Source organism: Gallus gallus, chromosome 9 (genome assembly GCF_016699485.2).
Source record: "Gallus gallus isolate bGalGal1 chromosome 9, bGalGal1.mat.broiler.GRCg7b, whole genome shotgun sequence".
NCBI lineage: Eukaryota > Metazoa > Chordata > Aves > Galliformes > Phasianidae > Gallus > Gallus gallus.
This window is the reverse complement of record NC_052540.1, coordinates 17406617-17432033: the sequence shown is the minus strand read 5'-3', so window position 1 is coordinate 17432033 and position 25417 is coordinate 17406617. Positions and strand designations below refer to the sequence as shown.

The 25417-nt window shown below is 44.8% G+C and overlaps 1 protein-coding gene and 1 long non-coding RNA gene across 8 annotated transcripts in view; one reads left to right on the top strand and one right to left on the bottom strand.

Moving 5' to 3' along the window:
* The window catches only part of KCNMB2 (potassium calcium-activated channel subfamily M regulatory beta subunit 2), a 117067-nt gene that overhangs the window by 1324 nt on the left and 90326 nt on the right, over nt 1–25417 (top strand). The window contains exon 2 of one of the 7 annotated variants that reach the window (XM_040705744.2): nt 15614–15747. The exons of the other annotated variants lie outside the window; for them this stretch is intronic. The gene's annotated coding sequence lies outside the window, so the exon portion shown is untranslated. The remainder of the gene's footprint in view (nt 1–15613; nt 15748–25417) is intronic. 7 annotated transcript variants of the gene reach the window in all.
* The window catches only part of LOC121113440, a 242546-nt gene that overhangs the window by 153287 nt on the left and 63842 nt on the right, over nt 1–25417 (bottom strand). The gene's annotated exons all lie outside the window — the stretch shown is intronic.

Below are 25417 nucleotides of genomic sequence, written 5' to 3'. Positions count from 1 at the left end.
CTTCCCCCAAATATTTTGCAGCATCTGAATCATCCTTCTGTCAGCCACATCACCTCTGGCTGCTCCTGTTCACTTCCTGCCCCATCTCCTCTCCCACGCAGACACAAATTCCTTGGGGAGGGACTTTCATTTATTAGGTGCTCATGCACTGCTTCTGAGTGCCTGCCTCTTAGTTATACAGCAGCGTAGCACAGATAATAACTAAGATGTGCTGGCTTAATTCATCCCTTCCCATGGCAAAAAGTGCAATAAAGCTGATGGAAGTTTTTACATGGCAGTAGGAGACCTCATATTAAGTTTACTCGTCAGTTTCAGGGAAACACTGAGTTAAACTGTGTTTATGTTGGCAAACCCATGCCCAGTGAGCTGAGTCACTCTGCCCAAAGCAGCAGCTATGGCTCATTGGAACATTTGCTTTTTCAGAATACATCCTCCTCCACCAAGGCCTCCAATAAGCTTCCTGCTGCAGATGTTTGCTTTTCAGAAGTGGCTCTGAGACAGAAACAGGGACAGCCACATTTCCAAACTATCAGAGTGCTGTCCTGAGAAGACAGGGTGAGGTGGGACCAACCACCCCTTCTCTCCTGAGCTCTCATCTGGAGCACAGAGCTTGGCTTTCTGCTGTGAGCAGTTCAGAGTTAGAAGTTCTCTGTTCCTCACATTTTACCCCAAATTATTCTAGCTGGGTTTGAATAAAATGCACTGGAGTAGCCAACAAGAAGAAACAAAAGCAAAACCAAATAAACTCATGGACAATACTTGATAGTTACATGAAGATCAAAAAGCCTCTCACCTGGAACGTACCATAGGAAAAGAACTGACTGATCCCAAAGGAGATCATCAGAATGGTACATTGACGTCATCAGGCAAATTTGAATATAAGATGTCTTAAAAATGGAGGAAAGCATTCCATAAGTAACAGCAGAAATGTCAAGGCAAAAATACTCTCAAAAACAAAGCATTGGGAACAGGCAATAACAGAAAATGAAAATCTTCCATTCAGTTGACTTGTCTAGTAATCAATGCCAGCTGTTTGACAGCCATTTAAAATCATTTCACAAGACCATTAAGAAATAGTTGCCTTCCCATCCCCTCGATTAGAGAAAAACCACCACACCTTTTAATGTTGAGAGTTGACTGATGTGTGCCATGCTGTGTATCGTGCCTCTGCATCTGACAGAAATCAAAGCAGAGACTTTGAGAAGTGACTTTGAACTGCAAATTACGCTTCACAAACAGTGTTTCAGCTGCTGTTTCTTAATGAAGTTTCTGCTTCTACATAAAATATTTTCTGACACTGTACGTCCTGGGCAGTATGAAGCTATGCTGCAACCAACAGTTATCTGCTTATTCCCTATGGCACTGCTGTGTTTAAGGAAGTGGAAGGAATATCCAATTACACATCCAAAACTTCTAGTGAGTTACTGAGGGCTATTGACAAAATTAACTCTCCAATGTATATTTTATTCCTCTGGATACATCAGCAGACATTAACAATCATCTGAAAGTTTGGGGTCTAAAAGTGGGGTTTCACAGCAACTTCTCAGCCCCCAGGAAGTCCTGCTCTTGCTTTCTGCTCCCCTGACTGTTCCTATGGGGCCTCATTCTAAAAACGTGCATAAAAAAAAGGCAACAACAAAACAAGGCAAAAGATGCACTCAACCAAATCTACTCAAACAATCACTATTACCAAACAGGAGAATAGCCATAGGAAGAAAAAATAGCCAGCTCTAGGCCAGCAATTCAGCACTGTCTGAATTCATTACATTTTAGTGCTTTGGACAAGGTTCCAAAAAAGCAAACAAAAGTGCAGCTCATCCTTGGGATGAGTGCTGCCTGGCCTGCATTGGTTGGAAGTGAACACTTCCATCCCTGTCACAGTGCAGCCTCTCTTGGAGAACTGTAGACCAATCACGTTTGTTACAATTACAGTCTAAAAGGTAACCACATAAGTACAATAGTCCCAAAATCCCATCTTGCCAAAACGCATCCATGCAGATTACTACTCACCATCCTACAGGCAAAATTAGCACGCATTTCCCATTTTCCAGTGTAAAGACCTGCATGTCACCAAAGGATTAGCTTGTTTCCTTGAAGCATTAGTAAAGCACACAGATATTTCAGCAGTGGATATTTTCTTTGTCAGACCAACGTCACGGACAGAACCGATCAGCTGTTCAGCTGTTAACATAGCTCTTACTTTTTACTTGTTTGTTTGTGGGTAAATCCAGGATCTCCATCACTGATGACTTTTGAAAACCAGTTTGACAGACCATGGAGTAGTGCTATAGGTAAAGCTGAACACGGCCAAGGGAGCAGACAGACCAGATGACCTTTAAGGGGCCTCTTGCTCTCCATTTTCTATTATTTCTGTAATTTGATGCTTCTGTTTCCCTGGCTAGACAGCTGGCCTGCATTAGTAGACAAGCAACAGAAGCGATGCAGGATGGTTTAGATGGAGCCAGCTTGGTGTGTTTGCTTTTGCTTTAAGAGCACAGTCCTCCTGTTCTGGAGGAGAGCTAATAGGCTGTGCACACAGCTGGTCTTTGTGTTGTCAGACTCCTGAAAAGCTAAAACCCTTCCCAGGAACAGAAAGGTTGTGCACACAAACTCTGCCCTTTGACAGCTTTTTAGAACATACCTCGTTGCCTGTATCAGTCTGCAATACCATCTGAGTGACATATCCCTCCACTGCATTGACACAGTTGTTCTGACTTTTAAGTGGGGAAATGCACTTCATCTGTGTGGTTAGGAGGCCAAACAACTGGCTTTATTTCCCTGAACCCTGTATATTACACATACACTTAATGCTTTCAGGAATATTGTTAAGAGATTGAAAGACCTGAATGTAGAGCTGCCTATGTATCACAAACCAAATTATCTTAAAAAACATGTCTTCACCTGAGCAAGAAGGGCCAGGTCCTCCTGTGGCAAGAGGACTTGCCATCTTACTGCAGCAGCCTTTCTCCATATTTACGATCACAAACGCACACACGGGAAACTTAAGATTTATCTGAGTCAGAAAATGCCTGGATTTTAGTTCTTCTGCTGCCAAGAAGTACATATAACTGCTCCCATTATTTCAGAAGTGAGGTTTAATGGTGTTGTTTTTAATCACCCTCTAATATCTTTTTAAAAATACATTTTTTGAAAGGCTCCTATTTTTGGACCTTAAGCCTCATAATAAATTTAAACCTGTGAATGCAGTTCAGTGCAGATTCACATGTTGAGTCATGGATCCTTTTCCAGTACAGTGCAATAGTCTCATCGTGTCCCTGTAAGGGGATTGGCAGCAGCTTTGGAAATCTGTCCTCTTTCCCAGCTCAGGCTCCTGAGCCATACTTCCTGCTCTTTTTTGTTTAAATAAAAGCAAATAAACATTTTGTCTCCAGGTACAGATACTGTCTCAGTAACAATCTCTGTATCAGTACATTGTTACATAGGATGTTAAGAGAAGCTCTGAAATTTGTTATAACCTTGGTGGTCTGAACCTTCCACTGCTAAGATTCATGGCAGGCTGAGAAGATCCTTTTTTCCTCTTTCTCATCTTTTTCAGTCAGCACCAACTGAACTGAGCCAAACAAATGGTTCATATAGTCGTTATCCATCACATACCTACTCTTTTATCATACCCTTGCAGCATGTTAAAAATCAATGCTAATATCTTGTCAGTTATTATTAAACTGTTTCTCAATGCTCTAAATCTCTAGAATGCCCAAGCTGATGAGGTGATCAGAGCCAAACCATTTCCAATGCTGCTGGGTGTGCAGAAACACAGTGCCTTCCCAGGAGTCCCCGCTTGCCTGCCCTCATCCCCAGCTGGTACTCCTCCACCAAATGCATTCGACTCACCCATTGCCTCCTTTTACCCAAGTATATGCTGCCAACTGCATGAGCTGTACTGCCACAGGGAAGCACCCAGTGACTGCTTTTTGCTACACAAGAATTTTGCAGTCCTACCACCAAGCCAGGTAGACAAGTGCCTGGTTTCCTCCCCACTGTATTATTAGTAAGGTGGCTCTTGTTATGTGTTTTGTTAAGCCTTAAGTACTACAGGGATTTTAGGAGACCCCAGGCACGGCCACCATCCAACTCCTGATGTAATAGTAAAGCAGTGCTCAAGCAAGACAGGTTTTCCAGCAGTGATTACCAGGTTCTAGCTAGGAAAATGTGTTGAACAACCATTTGAAACAATTTATAATCTAATTTTGTGGACTTAAATAGTTCAGATAAACATCTGAGCATGTTTGTTGTAGGAAACAAACTGCCATTCTGAGCAGCTGGAAGTTTAACCATCCCCAGAGCAAAGTACATCAAACCTAGAGATGTGGCAAAGCACCAGACAGCTGCACATGTGTCATTTTGATGGTCACACAGGAACACCCTCAGGGCAGGAGAGGATTAATGAAAACTGTGAAACCCCCAGTGCCTCATTTCTGAGCTACCCATGGCAGTATATTTCTTCTTCCATTTTCACTTTGTTCTTAAAGCTTCAGTCTTCATTTAAACCCTCTAAGGAAACTCCCTGCAAGATAGATGTACTCTCCTTCTCAGTAGAAACCTTTCAAAACAAGAAATACCAAAATCTATTTAATGATGCCCCTCATGTCTTTCTCTCTCATCTTCTCCAAATATTAGTTCAGAAAACAACTTTCACTTGTAGCAATTTCACTGCCATAATCCAGATAGTATGGATTATTTCTGCAGTGATACTCTAATGCTAATGTGCAGGAGTGGAAGGCAATTTGCTATCCTAACAAATTACTTTTGTCCTTGGATGAAACAGACAGCGAAGGCAGTGTCTCTGGTTAATTGGAAACACTAGATAGATACTCCTAATGTTCTATACATTAAGTCAAATGTTATTAACATTCCATTTAACTCCTACAAAATTAGAACTAAAGCATTATACTCATTTCTAAGGATAAGCCTCCTTGGAAATAGCATGATGTACTGTTTTGAAAGACATCAAAAGATCACCTTTCCATAATGACCAGGGAGACGTGGACCCAAACAACAATGTCTGGGTATTTATACAATTGGTTCTTCTCAGAGATGCTCATCAGGGTCTGTTATATACAATGCATGTCAAGCTTAAAAAAAAAACCCACAAAACACATTTCATTATGTCTGACTATGGGATACCAAAGTATCCATGAAAATGAAAGGCATGAGGCCTCATTTAAGTCCAGCAGTACAACATAAAAAGCCAGTGTGTGAAATACAAGATCTACCTCGTTCTAGGTCATGAAGCTAGGGGTGCTTAGAGCTGTATAGATAATCTTTGCCTGCTAGAAGAGAGTTTGAATTCGGAAAAATATTTCTGTAAGGTCTGAAGTGAATTCACCTTCAGACTGTGCTGTGAGTGCCTGTTCAGTGAGCACACAGTGGCTGATCAGCAGGGACAGAGGGAGCAGGGCCAGGGGAACAGAGACAGAAAAGCTGCACCACCCCTGCTCAGCTCTGCTCAGGACCGAACAAGCTCATCTCTGCTCATGAACCCTAGGGCCTGACCAGCTGCAAGCAGCACGCTGTGCAGATCCAGGCCAACATGTGAAAGCAGCCCTTGCCAACATATTTGCATGAATTGTTGAACCTACTGCTGAGTTCAGTGCAAATAATATTTGTGTGGGACAAAATTGATTAGTACCTAGCAACCAGCTCTTGGTGAAGTCACCTTCAGACTAGTCAGGTGCAGTCCTTAATCTGCTGTTTCCAGAGCTGATCACCATGTATCTTTGCATCATGGCCATCCATCACACCACCAGGTTCTCATCTAAATACTGCCAACAGCACTGTGAGTAGCTCAGCACTCACACTCCCTCCTTTTCCTTCTGCATCTTATTATTTAAGTTGCTGCTGGCAAAGAAAAGCGACTATGTCCACAGTGACATTAGCAGAACTGTCAGCTTAATCAATGCTGATCCATCCCTCCTCACCTCTGCTTCTCTGCTTCTCCTTTTTGTGGCAAAAGAGCTCTGTAAATTCACCACTTTGCCAAGTCAGACAGAAATACTGCTCATTTTCCAAAAGCCTTGGGTACCCCGACTGCCTCCAATTGCACATGCTGTGTCCCCCTTGGCCATGCATGGTCTCAAGCAGAGCCATTGCCAGGAGCCCTGGAGCACATCTCTCCCCTGGTCAGCAGAAGCACCTCTGGCAGCCAGTAGGCAGATCAGGGAGTCCTTCTGCAGCCCACAGATCAATCATCATGAGGCAAATAGGTTTACAACAGCACTAAGGGCAGAGCAGACCACCAGAAAGGCAGTGTTTTGAGAGAGACCTTTCAGCAACCAAAGAAACTCTGAAAAGCTTTACAGAACCTTGGACTGTAAATAGTCCCTAATCTCTCTCACTCCAATATCTGCCCCAGCTTCATTCATCCACAAGGCCTGATGAGGCAGTGCAGGGCATTTGCTTCACCTGCTGGTCTGTCCACCATTCAATACATCAGAACCACTGCCAAGGCCAAACCTGTGCCAGGAACAGGAGGACTCATCCCGGGGCTGAGCACACTCAGACATCGCTTTTCTGTTGTTCATCCCATCCCAACATAGATATGACCTCACCGTTTAGATGTGCTCATTGTACTGGTAACAGTAGGATAGTTACCTAGAGACTACCACTCTTCTAGCAGGTTCTCTGACACTATCTTTGCAAAATAAACTCAAGGATTTAAGGACTGTGCTGTGGTATGCAGGTTTCTCTAAGGGGATCAGAGAACATTTTATTTCTCTCATTCCAAAATAGCTCTCCTCTCTCCCCCTTGCAGCACTGACAGGTTTCTGCATTTCAGGAGCATTTCCACCAGGTCAATATTCCCACCGATGTAAGTGCAGGGAGCTGGTTGCTTAGTATCTCCAGATTGCACAGTGATATGAGCCTAATCAACTCTGTCTCGATTTTCAGGTCTCATTGAAAAGCATATCTTGTCTCCCTTGTCACTACTGCTTCATTTTCCTTGTCCACTAAGCAATTATTTAATTTACTGGCAGTACCGAGCACTGACAGCCAACATAGTTCATAGGGCTGACCCAGAGCCATAGTCTGGAGCTGGAGGACTCTGATCCCAACAGTCACACAAGCTCTAACAAAGTGTTGTGTCCCAGTTTCCCTATCTTTGACATTAAGAGCAATGTTTTTACTCCCAGTTGAGGCTGGAATGGTTACATCCTAAAAATATTCAATGTTAAACACACCTACCAGTCTAATTATCATGTTTACAGCGTGATGACTTGCATGCATAAAGGACAGGAGGATAGCGCTAGTTACAGAGCAGCTGAAGTATGAGGTCCAACTTCATTTCCTGGCTCTATACAGCTAATGAGAGATCCTACCCAAAGTCTGGGCTTCACATTTCCTCTTCTGCTACAGGAAACTCAACCTTTCCCTCCCAGGAAACTGAATCATTCTTATTTTTGTGTTTGAAAAGGTACTTACTACTGTCTTTAAATACGCTGCTACATACACAGTTCTAGTGTGGATTCAGTTTATTATTAAAGGATAGGAAGGAATAACTAGAATTATGAAAAGCTTTGCAGCACTCGATGAACATTTTCTTGTTACTTGATGAAATCCTGTACACCAAAATTAATTCAGCAAGAGAAATGGGCCTCACAGCCAATACTGACTTCACTGACTTCAGTAGTTATTCATAACATTGAGCAAGACAGCAATTACTTTTGTTCCTTTCACTGCAAATAAGCAGAACACCATCAGGCCTAATCTCCACTATAAAATCAAACAAGGTTACTTACAGTCTGGACAACAACCTCAGATGCTTTGTAGATTCCCCTCTTAGCAAGTTTCCACACCAGCATTGCTGCCACAATCCAAAACATTTGTGGTGCCACGTCTGATTTAGCAGCACCTCAAACACAAGTGCTGAGGGAACGCACAGAAGTCCAATAATTACAATTAATGCCAAGTGATGCACACAGGCACACGTCCTGCTGCCTTGCAGTGCCCTGCCCACCAGCTGCTCCTCTACAGCTGCCCTGATGTGCCTGCAAAACCCTGCTTCAAATGCTCTGCCTCTTTCCATGCTTTCTGACCAGCTCACCTGCTCTTTAAGCAAGAAGTGGACTGTATGAAGCATTTAGTGATGGGAGCTCTGTTTTCCAGCAGTTCACATCATATGGCATGCTAAAACTTCTGGCCTTATGGTCAGTGTCTGACCAACCAGTATAAATAAATTCTGCAGTTACACTGGCATATACTTACAGATTTTCACAGGTCTCAATCTCATGCACAGTGTAACAATGGAAAGGCCAGCACAATAGGAAGATGTTACAAAGTATAAAGGCAAAAGGATCAGAGCTATGAGAAGATACTGTAAGGGAAGGGAAAGGATTGCTCACCCATCTCTGAGGTTCTCGGCTCTCAGAGGAACCTCCTCAAAGGAGAGATCTCCAAAAAGAAAGCCCTGAACGGCAGGGGTCAGCCCTTAAATGAGGTCTAATTGAGGTGCAGCCAGGCTCCACCCCTTCTGGTCACACAGCTGAATTGCCTTCACCTGTGCTCCCAGGGCTGACCGTGTCCTTTCCCCAGGTACTCAATCAGTGGTTCAGGCCGTGATTCAACAGTTCCCACACAGGCAGCCATACTGATTTATTACCAAATGTACAATTACCCCCAGGTCTGGCCTATCTGCAGATCAGTACTGCTTAGCTAGAGGTGGTGACCAGCATATTATAAACCCACAGATGAAAATGCAGTCACCGTTACAAGCACGGACATCCAAAGACACTGCCTTCCAGCTTGCCAGGCACAGAGAGGGCAGTGATGAATTATCTTGTTAGCTTGATGTTTGGCAGGGGATGGTGAAAGCACTAAGTTACCACAACACCTGTCTTGCATAAGAGCTTTTGAATAGAATATAACCACAGCTTGCATTAGCTGAAGGTTAATGAGAGATGAAGGAAAGCAAAACAAGATTAAAGAAACTGTTTGGCTCTAAGGAGTGTGTGAAGAGCAAAGTGTCCCTGGCAGGGGGAATTGCCTCACTTGTGAAAATTATTTCCCTCCTCCTTTTTCTCTGGTTATGTCTCCATCCTATGTTTGCCCCCTTTTTTTCCAGGCAGTCTTCTAATATATATTTATACATTTGCCAAAGGTCTTGTGTAAAGGCTGTATCTCCAACAGCTTTAATACAGAACTGGGGCCGTGTCTTAAGGGATGTTTCTGTCCCTAGTGTTGCTCTGTCTATGCTAGGATTGGGCCTACTTTAAATTAAGATCAGTGCAGAAGCACATCTGCACACAAAATACTGTTCTGCTCCAGTCTGTATCGGTCTAAGTATGTACTGTCCATCCATCCTGTGCACAGCCTTTCCATGAGCTGGAAAGGGCTTTCCATGGCTTTTGTCATAGCCATCGTTGGCAGCCACTGCAGGGGCTGTACAGCTCAGGAATGGCTCAGCCCGCAGGATTAGGATGAATCCACCACCAGCCCAAGCAGCGGTAGGCAGAGGCAAGGTGAGGTCTCCACGTACTCATTAGCTCTCCCACTAAACGGACTGTTTCTTCCTTATATTCTTACCCTGGTCTTGCTTTCCCCAGCAGACAAGTAGCACAGCTCTGGTTGAACAGCAGCTTCCTTCACATTTGCACCAGATCTGCAGGTGAAAATCCTGTTAGTTAAAAACTTGTTTAAGAAAGGACAATGTTGTGTTAGTATTCATTTTCATCCTGCACTGCAGGGTTTCATCCTCAGCCCTAATTTAAAGGTTTCATCTGGATTAACTCGAACCACAAAAGATCTACTGAAAGAAACCCACATTTGTCTGACTCTAACACTTGAATATGGTGTTTCTTCAACCCAACAGCTGTGCTCTCAGTGCTGTGGAAGCCATGTGGGGTGCAGGAGGGGAACAGACCACCATCCCACACCCTGGGTACCCTCAGGGCCCAGGAACCAGTGGAGGTGTACAGCTTGCCTCCTCACCTAACTTTAGGGGCTGAAATAAAGATTTAGCTCAGCTGTGTGTAAGTAAGAATTCAGGCTTCAGGTTTCACCGCCAAACTCCTGACAGTGCATTTATCGTGGCTAAATGCTGACAGCAAAGGATGCAGATCTTTGGACCGTGGCAGTTCAGAGCAGACTCCAGCATGAAGGATCCAACCGTACCATCATTTCAAGCCCATAGGAATAAAAGATTTTAATTAGGCAAAATCCATAGGCAGACACAGCTCAACAGGTGTGCACAAAGCGAGGGCAGCATGACTTCTGGGCTCCTCTATCCAACCACTGGACAAAGTTCATCTTTATTAATTTTCAGGTTTCTGAAGTCAAGGGGGTGATTTCAAAATATGCCCTTTGGACTCTGTAATGAAGAGCAAATTATTGTGTATGCCATGCTCTTGCTGCTTGTGAAACACTTATTCAGAGATTTTAAACATAATCCTATTAACTTTGCGTTGATAGAAATGTATTCAACATCTGAATTAATGCTGGTATACATTGAAGGTACAGATCTACATTTGTGGTGAACTCTTTCTCAAAAATCAGGCCTGGTGCTTATAGTCTAGCACACCTGCAAGCAGAAATTAATCATTCAATCTGGGATGACAGAATTAGAATTAACATTGTATTTCTGAGATCCTTAAACTAAATGCATGGGATAATTACTGCCTATGTGACCTTTGGAATCACAGTAATCCTACAGAAACCCGTTACTGCAGTGACATTTCTAAAGCAGATCAGAGCCTTTCTAGAGCAGATCAGAGGAGGGACATACAAAAGGCATTACTTTGTCTGCAGCACCTTCTCACAGAGTACTGACCATGTGGGTCCGGTCCAGTAGGCAGAGCACAAGGAGCGGCTCAGCACAGAGAGGTGGCACAAGGCCATCGCACCCCAACCTCCGAACCACCAACCTTTAAGTGACAGCACTGAAGGACTCTCTGCCAGACCTCGATGCAGAGGCTGGCAGGGCTGAACACGGAAGCGACAGGGCTGGGATTCAGAGAGGTTGGGTTCGTTCTGGTTTCATCCCTAAACCCCCCGGCCACCAGAAGTGCAGAGTGCCCCCAAGTCGCGGAGCCCTGGGGCCCCCTGTGCCTGCGGAGCCCGGGGCAGGGCCGCCCGGGGCCTCTAGGTGCTGCTCTTCCCCCAGCAATGGGCTGGGAGCGGCGGGGAGGCGCGGCGGGGGGATGCCGCAGCGCTCCGCACCCCCACAAAGTGCTTTTTGGAAGCATTTCGGTCACCGTCCCGTACACCAGCACTGCAGCCGGCCGGCCAGCCGTAGCCGACTGCTTTCTGCGGGGATTGCAGAGGGAAGACCCGAGAGCACGGTCTCCAGCATGTTTTGTCTACAGCTGTAGTTTAGCTTTTTGTGCTACCGAGGGAAAAAGAAGGGGTTAAACTGAGCTCCTGCTATCGTCATGATAGGAGTTAACCCCACTCGGTCAAGAACAGGGGCACAGGGGATTTAACCATCCCTGGAGGTGCTCGAGGAACGTGTTGTTGTGGCACCAAGGGCCGTGTTTTAGTAGGCATGGTGGGGTTGGGTCAGTGGTTGGACTAGATGATCTTAGTGCTCTTTTCCAGCCTTCATGATCCTGTGATTCTATGATTTGTCCCAGGGAAGGAGAGCAGAAACACACGAGGCTGTTGCTTGAAGGAAGTGGCCATAGAGACCGTGCATCCTTTGAAATGTTAATCCTCATTTAGCAAAGGAGTGGTGCATGATCAGGCACATCTCAGAGAATGACGGTTTAATTGTGCCCATCTGGGAACCCTGCTCTGAACAAATGCATTTGAGGCCTATACGTGAGCTCTGGCAGCTGCTGCATGGCATGCTGATGTGTTAGGATTACACTGTGCTGCTCAGAACAAGGTCTTGGATATGTGGTGAGAATGAGATGGATGGCAGAGAAGAGTGATGGTGAGGTGCAGCAGTGGGGGCAGCTGAAAAATACTTTTCTGCAGCCATGCTGTTAACCTGCCTTTTGCCAGCCACTTTCATTCCTCTGCTGTTTCGTAGAGCAAACTCTTCCTGTCTGTGTGGATACACAGCCTGTAGGCAAAAGTGTCAGCAAAGTGCAGCTTCCCAAGTGCTGAAAGCAGAAAGGCACCCAGGGAATCCATCCTGATGCTGGAGGCACTGGGGCCAACAGAGATGCAAGCCCCAGCATATCGTGGGGACTCACCCAGCTGCCACCATTGCCCAGACACAAGGCAGGTCCCAGTGAATAGACAAGCTTTCATATGACACTTCCGTGTGGAATCAATTTTGACTTATTACCTATTAGCCAAATCCTCACGTTTCCCCTCTGTGGACATGCACACACCACAGCTTTCTTGCACTGGGAATTGGAGCATTATTTCTCATTTCTATGGCATTTGTTGATATTGCTGCGGGCAGTTGGACTTTGAGCAAAGAGGAGACAGTTTATGCTTTTCAGTACAGGCATATGCATGTGTCTGTGTGCATGTTCTGCATCTAATGTAGTGGTACTGGGTATTTTGCTGCTGGAAAAGAGTGAGCACCACGCATGTCTTCAGCACTACAAGAATCATAGAATCATCGAATGACTTCTGTTGGAAGGGACCCCAAGGATCATCAGGTTCCAACCCCCTGCCACCAACCTCCTGATCTGGTACTAGACCAGGTTGCCCAGGGCCCCATCCATCCTGGCCTTGAACACCTCCAGGAATGGGGCATCCACATCCTCTCTGTGCAGCCTGTGCCAGCACCTCACCACTCCCTCTGTGAAGAACCTACCCGACATCCAAACTAAACCTTCGCTCCTTGAGCTTAAAACAATTCCCCCTCATCATCTCTTGCCCTGTTTTACTGTACCTCCTGTAATTAGGTTTTATGTCAGAGCTCAGAGGCCCTTTTCTGTGTCAGACAATGCATCAGCAAATTTTGGCTAAAAATTGAGGATTAGTATCTATGGGAAGTGGGCCAGAATTTGTAGCAGAACACACATTTCTTTTTTCACTGAATTGAATCTTAACAAATATCAGTGGGTGTAGTAATTGACTTGTTGGATGAAATATGCCTTTTTCAATCACATCATTTGTTCCAAAATACTTCTAATATTTTCTCCGTAGGTTGATTTATTAACACTGCTTTGCAAACTGAGAAACTGGAGCTTTTCCCTTCAGCCTTCAGCATGGCTGATGTGCTGTGTTTGGGACTACTAACACAGACTCACTGTAAGCTTTCCTAAAATACAGAGATAATTATCTGCTTATACTGCAACAGTTTGCAAGACTTCCTGTAACTCTGTATTGCTTGTGGTCAAAGAGTGCCATGAGCTACAACATGCTGCCAGAGGACGAGGCTGTCCTCCTCCAAGTGTTGGTGGCTGAGAACCAGCACTGCGGAGTCCAGCAAAGCAGATCCTGCCTATAGTCGACTGTGAGTTCTGTGTAGCTGGAAAACACTTCCAGCTGGAAGAACAGTCACTGCTAAAAATGGATTCAGGTCAGCTTTCACAATGCTTTCTCTCAGGAGGGATATTCAGTGAGCTGTCCTAGTCTCCAAGTGCACTTTCTCTCCCCATTGTGGACAGGCTGTTTTCTTAATCAAGTGTCACCTCATGTCACACACTTTGCAGCTGTCTTTCTGTCCCCTTTTCTCTCATCTTGGATTTACTTTCTACTTAGCTGATCCTTAAAAATCCGTCTCAACATAAGAATTGAACAACAGTTGCCACCATCAGAGGGTGATGTTTATGTCCATCTTCAAGACAGCTGCACCTTCCTTTCCACTGTGCCTTCTCCCCTCTTTCCACTCCCTACAGCTGGCTCTGAAGCCTCACACAGCATAAAGTTCAGCTTAGAAGAACTAGGGAAAATGATCACATCAGACATCATTAGTAAGACAAATTCATCTTCTGAGGACAGATATTATATTTAGCACTGTGAGGAATCTTCACTGTGGATGTTGAGAAGGCTGAGGGCTCACTACGGGTATTTCAGGCTTTTCAGAGGCTTTTGTGGATCCTGCACTGATGTTCTCGTTGGCCCGGTCTACCAGCACTGGCCTAAAACACACACTGTGCCACCCCTGAGTCACGGACATGTTCTGTCAATACCCAAGATTCAGACGTATACAATATTGGGGCTGATTATGCTCAGGCATGTTTTCTTATAAATTGTTTAGTACTTTTATTTCTAAGAAATGGGAAATATAATGAAATGAGACAGCAGTGATAATACCATTGTACGTATTTGGTGTAATGATGGGGTTAGATCAGATAATGAAGGTGTAAAATGGATAAATGTAGGCATTTCTAAAACCCGTAATAAATTCTAAGGCATTGAGAAGACTTCATGATGCTAACAAATAACAATTCATAACACTAATGACAGCAAACTCATACAGAAACCATCTATTCAGAGTGCCAGTCAATGAAGGGAAGTGTTCCAAAACGCAGAATTATAACGGGACTGTATAAAGTGATCCATGCAATATACAAAATAATCAGTGCAATTCTCCTACATGTCCTCAGCTTCTTGGCACTGTACTCCACAGAGCACCTTTTGCTTTTCACTTTCCTTTGTGCAATGGGGGATGACCATGCAAATGATAACAGTGATCTTAATGCCTATGGCTTTAGCATTAGCAAGTACTATATATGTTCCTCTACCTGACAGGAAGGATTGTTACAGCAAAACAACTTATGCTGCCTATATGTCACCATGTTTATAACTAGGGGAAAGAAAAGGAAAAACATACTCTGTATGGTCTCCCAGGGCTGTGACTTCTCCTTCACAATTCCCTCATCAGCTGGCAGTGAGGGAGCTAAGGTACAAACCCAGCTATTACACGAGGGATTCCTTCTGCCATAAGATCTCCTTCCAGTGACAGCTGCCCCTGTGAGAGGCACTCACCTGGCAGCCCAGCTCAGGGCCATGAAACCAGACCCAGCCGCAGAGCTCCCCTCCTCCTCAAAGAGCAGGCAAGGCATACTTTGCTGTCACACCGAGCTTAGCTTTGCAGCAGATGTCATAGGTCTGCAAGTGATAGCCATTCCTGTCACTGGCTTTCATAAGGAGAAATTGATTTCTCAGACAAAGATCTGCTTTATTGGGAATTAAAATGTACGGCCGCCACATCAACACAGCACAAGTGTATGGCCAGCAGGGCAGCAGCAATGTTTGTGATGGAACAGCCTTTCCCACTGGTCCCTCCCCTCCGTACAATAACTTACCCACCATACCACCCTTCCACAACAACTAAGTGCACATATTTTTCTCTTTGCAATTGGCTGCTGCCAAGGGGCCATGCTTGAGAAAATTAGTTTTTATCATTTTAATCATCTAATCTTCATAAACCATTTAATGCAAAAACAAAGACTACTTAATGCACAGCGAGATAATTAATATTGAAAATAGACTCGGCGGGGGAACTGTAGTACCTGCTGCCTTGCATTAGGTTCCAAGAATAATGACTTAGCTAGGAGCTTTAAGTATGTTTGTAAGAACAATATAACCCATAACACCAACACTTCCATTTGCTTTTGATATATCCTATCAAGTAACTACATAGCTCAGCACTAAGGATAACATCACCAATGCCACGCTGAAGGCAAAAAAGCAATGATTTTCCTGGCCCAAAAGGAGAGGATTTACCTTTTTCCCCTCATCCCACCAGATCCTCATATGAGAAAGGATTTGCAACTGGACTGTGTTGGGAGCAGCCTTGGACAGGGTCAGGCTGTGTTTCCCAGGAGAAACCCTTTGCAGCAGGATGAGGAGCTCAGGCTGAGGCTCTCAGCGGCCCTAAAGGTCAGTGAAGCTAGATATTCCTTCTCTCACAAAATAGCAAAGAGATGGCAACTAATCCTGCTAAACACATCTCCCCCTAAGCAATGCCATGTAACTCATTAATGCTGAGAACTAGGTGCTGCCAGCACAGTCTGAAAGGCCTCTGAAATGCCAAAAATAATGTGCACTTATTGAGCACTTAGCATCTTCAAAGCACTATACGAATATTAACTAATTATTTAAGGAACTAATTACTGAGGGAAAGATGTTTATTGCTCTTCCTGAGCACGAAGGCCCATGGGAAGGCACTCAGCTTTGGAGGACCGATGGCAGTGGTCCCCATCCTGACCAGTCCCACACCCACTCTTCACAAAGGGCCATTTCCACGTTTACCCCATTCAATTTCTATGGCAGCCGAGTGTCCACAAATCTGCATGACTAATAAGTGTGCATGAAAAAATTGCTATATGCTGCAATTACAGGGACTGCATGAGGAATGCTCAGAGATGGGAGGTTAAAAAAACCCATACTGAAAATAGGAAATGGTGAGGAAGAAATCAAACAAGAATACAGATTCATTTAATGCTCAGCGGGGGATGGATAAGGACAGCAAAAAAAATTCAGAGTGAATTAATGCTGCCAGAGGATTTAAAGGAAATACGGAAGACGCTTATTGCATGAGTGTCGGGGGAATGAGAGAGAATGTCCATCAATTAGTAAATTAGGGTGGGTATGAAGCTAATGATTGCTAGAATCTATCTTTAATGAGACAGATGAAAGAAATGTGAACAATTTAGAAATGAGGAGAAGCCAATAAAATATCTCTTCTTAGTCAACATGTGAGAAAATACTTGAGGGAAAAGAATCCTACGTGCAAATCAGCTGATATAGATGAGCCCAGGATAGGGGGGGAAGTGGCAGAAATACCATACAGCCTGTGGCCTTCCCTCCTGAACTGTAAACAGAAGACGGAGAGGTGACTAAAGAAAAGTGCATACAGACACTTAGCAGGAGAAATAAATGATCCCAAAACACATCTTGCTGAAAACTCTACCTTTCTGAAATAAATCCGTATTGCTTTGGAATGCAGCCAGGTGAAACCTGGCCCATCCAAAGGTCCCACAGTTGTCCCCGGGTGGCTGCAGTCCCTCGTGACAAAGGCGAACGCTGCCAGGAGCTCATTGCTCCTCAGTCTGTCAAGAGACCGCAGGCAGGAGGTCCCTGTCCTGGCCAGGCACCGTGCCACTGCTGAGAGCCCTGGCAGGGAAGCGGGCGCTCTGCAGATGGTGTTGAGCAAGGCGTGCTGCTGCAGGGCTTCCCAAGCTGTGCAGGGTGACCTTGCTGCAGGACAAGGGCTGTGCTCTTAGCAGGTGGAGGGACCACAACCCTGGGACAGCCCTACAGGGATGCTGCGCCCCATCACAGTCTTGGCACTAATTGTAATTAAGACAGAACTCCCAATTAGTAGAACCCCAGTGTAGGATGAACGTAACAGTGACCCCAACACTCATTTTGGAGGTGCCTACACACCCAGCTGCCATGGAGGCAATTCTGGCCATGGGTGTTCAGCAGCCTCAGCAGCACAAAGCCCCAGACTGCATTGGTCTAGTGGGAATAAATCTCACCAGACAAACCTGATTGCTTTTTTGATAGAAACAGAAAATTAACGGATGAAGGGAATGCTGGAGCTGTAATATATTTGCATCTGAGTAGAGCATTTGATACCGTGCCTCATGAAATCTTTCTAGAAAAATTAATTTAAATCAGCTTGGAGATGAACATTGCCTTCTTCATTGAAAACAGGCTAGAAGGCTACAAAGAGGGGTTAACAGAGAGCGACAAAGCAGAGAGTAGAAGGTGAGGAATCCTTCAAAGAGCAACAAAGCACAGTTTCAGAAGTTTTATTTAAGGTCTTGCCTGTTTATATAGAAACAGAGGAGAAAGCAACATGTTAGTAAGATATGATGATGAGATGACATTAGGAGGAAGTAAAAACCTTCACAAAAGATCCATGGGCAGAAGCAGCTGGATAGGGGCATTACAAAATGAATTCAGGGTTGGTTACAGCACAGGAGAATTTGACCAGCTTTCCCCGCACTGGAACAGAAGAAACCAATCAGTTTTCATTGGCAGGAGGAAAGGAGATTCAAAACCTACGGGAACAAGTTGGGAATGAGACAGGGCATTGGGGAGGGCAGCGCATGTGGGGCAGCCCGGCTCCTGCCCACCTGGATGCTGCTCTGCTGCTTCTGCACCTGGAACGCTGTGTTCAGTTCTGGGGAACTTATTAGCAAGGAGATATTGAAAAATTGTAGTGAGTTCAGAGAAGAGCAACAAAAATTATCAAGGGGATGGAGAGACTCATTTATAAGGAAAGATTAAAGGAGCTAAATCAGTACTGGAAGAGCTGAATTCGTAATACACTGTCACTCAGAGAAATGGCTATGGAGAGACATTATAGCCTAGTGCAGAAACACCAAACTGAGGGGAAAATTCAGCAGCATGGAAGGGTGTAAAGGAAAGTATGAGGAGACTGAAGTGAGAAAGAGGAAATGCAGACTGACGAGCCATAAACATTTCCTGGCAAGGAGGCCACATAGCCTCGTCTGTATGAGGCTGCCGCTCACTGCGAGCTGTAGCGACAGCATCATTTCCTTCCCATAATTTCTAATTTCCTCTTGGGAGCTTTTGTTCAGAGGGAGGAGTTGGGATTCTGGTCTCCGGAGTATTTTTTCCCTTGATTGTCTGAGTGCATTTAAGGTTGGCAGTACACTGGGAGCAGATACATGCACGCAGGTTTCCTCCTCTGGTTTGCATCTGTATTTCCCATTTAATTTCCCACACTTGCAGTCACTTGTTGCTACTCTGCAGAAATTCCTCTCTATGTTCTTCAGCAAAGCTGCTCGAGCTGACAGCAACAAGCTCAAGGCAGATATCCTTAATGCCCTGCCCTAGCTGATACCAGTTATTCCTCAGGATTTCAATCTCCTAAGAAATGTGTAACTAATGCAACTCAGCACCTTGTTGTTCTCATCTATTTTGTTTAACTTCATACACTGTATCGCTTTCACTTCTCAGATATTGACTAAGTCAATTCAATGCCTTGTTCTAATCAGAGCGGCACCGTTTGCATTGTTATACACGTGTACCCATTATAACTGGGTTTTATCAAGTAGTTGGTGAGCTGTCTGTTCCAGAATTAGACAAGGTCTGCATGTTTTAGCTGAGATCAGCTCTCCTGTGCTCAGTCCCAGCTACGTGCTGCTTACCAGTGATTTTCTGTGCATTTTTGAGTAGTCTGGTCCTGCTCCCCTCCTCACGACAGTTAATTAAAGCAACTCATGTGAAGTAAACCAACTTCCGTGGGTGATTAAACAAAGGGAGAGATGAGGAAGCGTATAACATCTACCTTGGATTTTAACCGTGCGCTTATCTGAAGAAAACATGGGAAAAAATGAAGCTAAACATCTCTGGGAGTACTGTTTGCCCCCACCCAAAGAGCAGTTGACCAGAAGAAGGCAGAAGGGGGGAGCACAGACCCCGCTCCTGTGCAGTGCCCACTTCTGCCCAGGTCCTGGCAGCAGCCAAGTGTAAATCTGTGATCTTGGCACAGCGCCGGAGATGTAGTCAGATGGCTCCGTGCAGTCATTTGCATTCTGCCTCCAGATGCTTTCATTTCTCTTGCTTTGAGTAATATTTTTTCAACCTTGTCTTCTCATTAAAATTTCTTCTTCATTATAGTACATTTCAATATAATTTCCTCCCGAACTGAGCTCAGACTACAGCCCGACTAATAAGAATTGCATGATCTGCATTATTATGCACACATAACCCATTATAATTGAATCTTATTCCACTTTAATTGCACGTGTTTACAAACACTGTATTCACTGCAACAGATTACGTGTTTTAGTTGATTGTGCCATTAATGATTGAAAAGCCAGTGGCATTTTGCATTAAGCCCACTTTTTGCTTGCATACCAAGTGACAGGATAAAACTCTTCTGAAGAGCCATCACAGAGGTTTCTGATATTCTCTTCTTTTTTTTTGTAACTGTTGGATAGAGCTCTGCTTTAAACTGAAAGCCTCTTTGGAAACACAGCACTTTGTATCATTGAAACTGTCTTCAGACATCCACAGTGTGACAGGATTTGGGTCAAATACTGATATTTGGATGAATTTCATAGCATCATAGAATCATTAAGGTTGGAAAAGACCTCTAAGATCACCCAGTCCGACTGTAAATCCCCCCCCACCCCACCATGCCCACTGACCACATCCCTCAGTGCCACATCCACCCTTCACTTGAAAACCTCCAGAGATGGTGACTCCATCACCTCCCTGGAAATTTGGAGGCCAGATTAATGTCAGCAAAAGCCCTTGCTGCCCTCAGCCCTTTGCATCAGCCAGGCCAGCCCGTGCTTTGGCACAATTAGAGGAAAGCTTTGCACCCAGAGCTCCCTCTTTGCAGTGTGCTCACATGCCCCCTGACTGCCCGGCAGCTTTGTGGCCCGTGTGATAAGGTCAGCAGATGCAAAATTGTTTAGGAAATGTCGCCCCTGAGACTTCAGATACTGAAGAGAATTGGGAAATTTGGCAGCACGCTGTGCTGCTTTGGTGCAAGGTCAGTCAGATAAGGTCAGTGGGGATGTTAAATCTAGCTGCTGCCTAGTTTGTCATCAGGTTTTGTAACAGGAATAAGGGAGTCTGATAGACCAGAATCTCCAGAAGAAAGAAATAATTATTAAAACCAAACCTGTATTTTCACCAAGATTCATAGAAAATGTACTTTCACATTTTCTACACATTTACCCTTTGTAGAATGAACTGAGAGATACGTGCTGCTTCTGGGCTCTGCTCAGCTCCTTCATCACACGTTTATCCTGCTGCTCTTTAAGCATCTATGCAGGACATACCCTAAAAGCTGTCCTTCAGACACAGGTAACACCTTGCTGCAGACCACCCTGCAGCAATCCCATTGCAAGCATCTTCCAAAGAGTCCTTCAAACTGGGAAAGCTTTTTGCCACCACTGCATCACAGATCCAAGGCTTTCCCTGGAGCTTCCCCTATTAGAGCAGGTCTCTAATTGGGAGCTGACTTCGTGGCTCCAAACATGCAGATTAGTTTATTAAATCTGATCATCATGTAATAAAAAACTACTACAGTTGTGAAGGAAAAGAAAGGGTTTGTCCTAAGTGAAACAGGTTTTGGCAGAAATCAAAATGCAGCTGATGTGCTCAGCATCTTCAGGATGCGTCTGTTTATGGCTTTGACAATAAATAATACATCACAGGCATTGACAAATGGAGCTTCACAAAAGCCCTGTGAAGTAAATCAGCAGTTGTTATCCAGGACAGAGAGGGAGACGGGGCATAAAAAGGTTAAGCATCTTGACCATGGGGGTACGGGACGCGTGATGCCCATGTCTGTGCTGGTAGCCACCAGCCCTTTCTTTCCTGATTTTCTTCTGACTGTCAGCAGCTGCTGGGAAGAGACACCAGTAATACATTAGGATACAAAGTTGTCAGGAGGATGTGAAGGCGGGAGATAAATTAATGATTTTTATGTTCTGTTTATGGATTTACAGAGAAACTCGGGATTTAATTTGGACAGTCTCGGTTCTGCCATGCCTTTTTGGTTTCATCTATTGGATTTCTGATAACTGCAAAGCCCTCCGGTGGCAGAGGGGATTTGAATTGTTTTGGGGTGGAATTAAGCATTATAGCACGATGCTGTGTTTATTACAGGAAGGCTTTTGTTTTGTGCTTATAGGGATTTGGGCAGTAGCTGTGCTCCTGTTATTAATTGTTGTGCATTATGAGTCACGGTAAACTTACTGCATTGTTTAATCTATCTTCTAGACATCATAAAATGTTTAGAGGTTTCATCTATCTTAAAGTGTGAGATTAGGTCCATCTTTACACTGCTGTGTAAGTAGGGCTGGCTGTAAGAGTATACATCAGCAGGCACGCAGGTAGTGTGGAGGGGATTTGCTGGCTTTTGTTTACAGTGATTTACGCAGCTTGCTGTGAGTTACGAACGCTTTCGGCTGAACCAGTTTGACTCACACAGTCAGAACGCAGTAAAAGCAGGATCTCATCACTGCAGCTGCCTTGCTCCTTCTTCCTTCCTTCATTCCCTCCTTCCTTCCTTCCACACTCTCATTCCTGCCTGCCTGCCATGTCCAGAGCTCCCGCCCTGCCTCTGGCCGTGGCCACAGCACGCACTGGGGGGATGTTTGCACTCAAGTCATGATATTTTTTTTCTAGGCTTTAAGATGCCAGCACACCCTTCTGCAGTTATTCCAAGCCTGTAGTCAGGACCCAGCACTGATCAAATGCTTTGCTGTCCTGTGATGAGAAGTGTGGCAGAAGTGGAACGTATTACTATCACTGCCATCCTTTGATATGCAGTCCCTAGGGGAGCTGACATTTGAAGGGTTCTCTGTATACACTGAGGGCTGTTGTCAGCCCGGGCAGCCAGGATGCAGGAGCGGAGGCTTGCAGGTACTTTGTGCCACGCACTGAGGAGGGAAATCTTTTGTTTATGGAGAGCAGCTCTGCAGAGCTGGAAGGAGCCGTCCCTGTAGCACCAGGAGAAGAGTTGGTACAAGGTCAGAGCTTTTAGAAAGGGCAAAGACAAAACAAACCAGGCGTGCATGCGCTCGTGTGTATTTGCATGCATGTGCATATGTAAGCAAGTCTGTGGATGTAATTAACACCTAGCTTTCTGGAGAAATCTGGAGAATACAGTACACTGTTGCAGAATACATACATTCTTACCTTTGTGTGAACGCAACTGCATTAACCTTAAAAAAGGAAGGAGGAGGGATTTAAAGCACTGCAATAAGGCTATGCTGAGCATGAGTCCCTTGCAAAATTCTTGCTAAATCAAACTCATTTTTAGTTAAATAAATTCATAAAGTCTTGCATCACACCAATGATTACCTTTCATTACTGATAAATGGCCAAATATATTATCTTTGTTTTTAAGCTGGCAAAGAGATTTGCTCTCAGCCTGAGACGCTGTCTGCCAAGCTTCAGGACTGAGGCAGATTGTTATGCTTGAAGCTTTGTACACACACACACACACACAAATAAATAAAGAAGGGTTTGTTGCTGGCAAGTTGGCACAGTCTTAACTAGTGTTGAGCAGCAGGAGACTCTGGAAAGCATACCAGGCTTGGAGTCAGTGAGGAAAAAGGGAAATTCTGCAAACAGGTACCGAAGTCTTGCCATAAATGGAACAAATTAAAAGGGAGAAGTGAGCAGAGGAAGTGCTTCAAAGGTAGGACAGCTTGTGGAAAGCAAAGCGTGTGGGTAAGACCATCAGAAACCAGATTGCAAAGTGATTAATGAACTAGAGTTGAATTTTGGTCCTTGGGACCAGAAATCAATTGCATCCCAGCAGGAACGCTGGAGATCTGAGGGCAGAAGTCAAGCCACACTGAAAAAAATCTGTGCTCAGAGCCCACACTTTCTATCCACCCTCTCAAGCACCTCTTCTTCCAGCAAACACTGATGATTCGAACTTCCCAGCCAGGCTGCTTAACTTGGTTTTAGGTGGAGAAGGCAAGCAGAGGAGGAAAAAAGGAAGAGACGAGGGAGAAGAGAAACAGCAGCACACAGAGCTCCAAGAAAATGTTTGGATGTACACCAAGAGAGATCCTGGACGTGAGGACAGTTCAGCTCCCAGCCCCAGGAATTCCCTGAAGCCCTGAGAATGCCCGCAATGCAAACCTGCTGGCCTTGCTGAGATGTGACATCGCAGCACAACTGTTTCCTGTCGCTGCTATGCTGGGTGCTGCTAAGCTGCAGAGTGGTTGCTGCTTTAAGCTAATTCTCAGAACCAAATGGAGGGGCTTTCAAGCACCAGAAATACCCAACGATTAGCTCAGCAGTGGCTAAAATAAAAGAAGGAGCATGCGTGGAAGAATATTTGGCATATTTCCAGGTCTTAGCAAACACGAAACCCCATCAGTCTGAAGAAGCATTAGGAGTTTATGATGTGGAAATAACTGGCTGGTGTGTGACGCATTTCTAGCTTATGGTGAGCAATCTATTAGAAGAAAATGTTGTAGACGTTCTGGGGCTGGGCTCAACCTCACTGCTGCAGGCCAAATGCCATGAACATGAGGCGAGTGTTTCAGAAACAGAACAGCCTACCATGTGCAAAGAGGGAAGAGATCAGGAAACATTAGACATAATTACTCCTCAGCTATTTAATACTCAGATGAGGTGATGGGAAAAAGTCTTCTGTAATAGCTGAGTTCAGGCAGCTGATATATGCTGTGGTGTCATCTTTGCTGGCTTCCTCTCATTCTGAGGCATCTACCGGATGGACAGAAACCTTTTACAATTTGACCATTTGACTTGAAGCGAGCTCTCACAGTAGAAGAGAATCTGCCCAAACAGCAAAAGGGAGTGAACTGTTTTCAGGGCATCTACTTCTAACAGCAACAAAAAAGGCAGCTCAGTCATGTCCAGCAGCCAAGGTCAGCACGACCTTGGGTTTGAGCAGCACCCCCTGCCCACTCCAGTGGAGTAGGGTAATTCTGGACTGCTGGGGATCTCAAAGCACTCCACAGACACTGCCTGGCTTTACAAATATCTTCAGCAACAGAAAAATATTTGCTATACAAATAAACAAACTGAAACACCAGGAAAAAAGTTGTTAAGTCAACAGAACAGTCAGTGACTACAGAAACTGTGACTGCCAATTCCTCTTTTACCTACAGTCTCCTTGGGACCAAGCCAAGCAGAAGTGTCAGCGTCCACATTCACCCATATTCCGCAGTGACAAGAGATGGCAATGAATCACCAGAGTAATCCCAAATGGTGTTCCCAATATCTGTGAATAACTAATGATCAATTTCTGAAGTGTTTCCTTTCTCTAGAGCGGTTCTTTCTTGGAAGAAAGCCTGCAGTCGGGTCAGCAGAACAGGTTTCTTACTTCCATAACCCCGGGGGTGCAGGATCTGCCCCAGGACATCTGTACAGGGATGATGATTGCAGACCCAGCGTTGCACTTCAGATGCCCTGAGCTCCTGGCACTCATAGAAAGTGCCAGAAAATATGAGCCTGGAGTTATTCACACTGGAAAATGGGCCTGGGTCTTTTTTTTCCCACTTTTAAGTACCCGGTTTCTGTCTTCTGGGTCTTTTCAATTCTTCTATCTGCTATTTTTGTCAAAAGGCAAGATTGGTGCCCTTTCTTTGACACAATCTTTTCAGTTCCTCTGAAAAAGAAAAGCTGCAGTGTCACTGACAAAGGACCACAGGAGCGATTCTGTGACGCGCTCTCTGCTGGAGAAGTGCTGGTAGGTGTCACCCAGCACCTAAGGAAGGGATATTTGACACGAGCTCTTCACCTCTCAGAAACTGTATTTTCTGCAGTGATCACAAAGCTAGGCTTATTTTCCCATCTACAACCTGTGACACACAGAAGCTTCCCAGAATCAAGTGCTTGCTCTCCTGAAGTGCCAGGTACTTCTCAAACGCTGATATTACCTGGACTCTAGCTTACCCACTTTTATTTCCATTTCAGACAGTACTGGACAGTACACTGCACGGCCTGAACTTGTTAAAAGAAAGCATGCAGCCACTTCCAGGAACAGTCAGTCCCCTTTGCTTCCTGAGTTAATTATGACAGCAATTTGATGGACTCCATGAGTACCTTTATGCCCCGAAGA